Genomic DNA, 2,916 nt, shown 5'->3' on the forward strand with positions numbered 1-2,916 from the left:
TCAATTGAGCAATGTGGCTTTGAATCTAAATGGGAGTCAAGAATAAAGGTATTTCATGTAATGTAGTTATGTCATTGCCATTAGAAATGCAAAAGTGGACTACTATTTTTATGTGGGGTTCAGTAGGATATAAGAATTCTAGTTTGCCAAATTCCCACCGATCATAGGGATGTAGCATAGGTTCCACTCCTCGCCAAACCTTTTGACATGAGATCGAATCTTTCTTCGATAGACATCAATAGACTATGTCTGTAATGTTGTGTTAGCAATAGAAAATAATCTAAGTCATATCATCCAATTGAATTTGGGCCAAGCAACTTGTTCTTTTTTCCCATGAAACTATCTTAGAATCTGAGTAACTTAGCATGTATAGTATTGGCATGCAATTTATCATTCATTGGATACCAACCCAATTTTTGAAGCATGACTCTTCATAAATAGACCGAATGAGTATACAATGAAAGATTGTACACTAATGGGTTGATCAACATTGAGCACATATCACTATGAGCCATGTATTTTAGTATTTCCATGTAGAAACCCTCATCTATGGCGGAAATGTGTGATGGAGACCCAGGGTTGCATGGCTAAAACAATGATCAATATAGCGCCACCATGAGAGTTTTCACATCCAAAATGGCTTCACCATCCATTCTTTTTGAAGTTCAGATATGACCACATGAAATCCATGAAATGTCAATGTGGAGAGTTTTTTTTCTAGAGCATGAAGTGGATGGCTCAACCATGTACGTCAAGCTAGTCTCGAACTAAGGCAATTAGGGCTAGTAGTAAGTAAGTACGGTCAATACAGTTGTTTGTGCCACTCTTAAGGTGCATATGGAAAGGCTATGCTTGTGATTTCCAATAAGTAAATTTGGTGGAGATTCATTCCAACAACAACTTACGTAAAACATTCACCCCTAAGTGCCTTGCAATATTCCCTTTGGGAACCATATCGCCTTGCCTCCTAAGGCCTACAAATCATATTTGATGCAGTTAAGAGGGATGATTTAGAAATGTTAAATCAATAGTTTTGAAGATCGACCAATAAGTCGTATATATCCAATGCTTTACTAAGGATATCTCAATCAACTTCCAAAATTATAAAAGTATCTTTAGCTAATACTTGGCCAACAAATTGGTGACGTGAAGGAAGAGACAAGCCTAGTAGCTTCTCATTAGTAGCCAAATGCAATACCAACGTCAACATAAGATGCAAAGCAAGAGTAAAAAACATAGGACTTAAAGAAGGGTAGACTTGTCTTATCGATCAAGCAATAGTAAATGGTTCAATAACACCATCATTCAACATGACTCTAGAGGATGCACCCTTGCTTATGTATACTTCAAATGAGACAATTGAGGCCCAAAACCCATCATTTGCATAAGCTCAACAAGTATGTTTCAGGTAATTAAAGGCTTTCTCCAAATCTAATAAACCTAGATTGACTTGGATGCACAATACTAGAAAAATGCCCATGTAGATACTTAGCCAACACTTTGGAGGAGATTTTATATAGGCCACTCATCAATGAGATTGGTCTCCAATGTTTGAGCATTGAGGACAAGGGGACCTTTGGGATCATCTTAATAATGCCCTCTTTCCATGAACCATGCATAATTCCAAACACCCAAACCTCCTCCCAATACATGGTTATCAAAGGTGCCACTAGGCAACTAGCATAAGTCTCAAAGAACTCATTTGTGAGACCATGTCATCCATGACTTTTATCATTGGTAAATGCAACAAAACATCCATTATTTCATCCTCACAAAATTTAATGTTCAAGGTAGTTGTTATATCAAGAGAAAGCTATTCCTAAATCAACTCATAAAACATGAAATGAGCATGCCTAATGCAATCTGAATGTGGCTGTTGCAATCCGCAAGGATCTACAAATATTGTCAGCACATATACACAATAGTCAAGAGGATTCATAACCATTTGATTATTAATAATCGATAGTCGCACCATATTCTCTCGTACGAAGGAGGCATGTAATCGCCAAAAGAATTTGTGCATTGATAGGAGTTATATCTTGCAATCCCTTAGTCAAAGTCGTAGGTTTGACCTATTGATAAGAGTGTAATTGAAAATGGTCAATAAGATAAGCCAAGGGCATAGATAATGATACCAACAAAGCATAATCTAGAGACTCAATCAAGGTTTTCCTTAGTAGCATGCAAACGTTGCCTCTAAAGGGAGGCATACTAAGTTCCATATTATTGAGTAACTCTTTGTACATTTCCAATCAACTGATCAAGATATGTTATTTCTTGACATGGAATCTCAAGCAAAGACCAATCTAGTAATACCCTTAGGCATATCCACTACACAATGTGTAGAATTAGAGTGGGAGGGGCCCACATGTATGTCGAAATCACCCATCAACAAACCCGCTCCACCAAGAAAAATACTTAAATTTGAGTTGTTTTGCACAACACATCCCACCCATTTTCATGCAAAACATGTAACTTATAATTTTTGCTATGAAGGCAAACACCACAAACATTCCACTGGTAATCTTCATTTGCAATATGAATAGAACTTAGATTTGAGGCATATCTTGCCTCGATTTGACCTTAGATGCCAAGGCCTCAAGCACTCCATCATTAAAAAAATTATTAGGACAACATATGCATTCTACCATGAGCCTTTGACTTGGAAGTAGAAGGTTTATCCTCATTCTTCGAGGGAGAGTATAATTGTAGCATAGGTTGCTTCCTTTTGTCCAAATCCCACTCAACAAGGTGTTCATAAATGCCATAACCATCAATCATCATGTTGGGATTATTGATTAAGTTGGCTCGTACTTTTAGCTTTTTGGGGGGTTCTACCATAAAGTGGCCTAGTTTCCCTAAAACAAAACAATGACAAGCCAAAGTGCCCCATTTGAGGCAAAATTGTAGTGGATG

Source organism: Lygodium microphyllum, chromosome 19, assembly GCF_053477565.2.
Source record: "Lygodium microphyllum isolate KBCC chromosome 19, Lygodium_microphyllum_v1.1.10, whole genome shotgun sequence".
Lineage (NCBI taxonomy): Eukaryota > Viridiplantae > Streptophyta > Polypodiopsida > Schizaeales > Lygodiaceae > Lygodium > Lygodium microphyllum.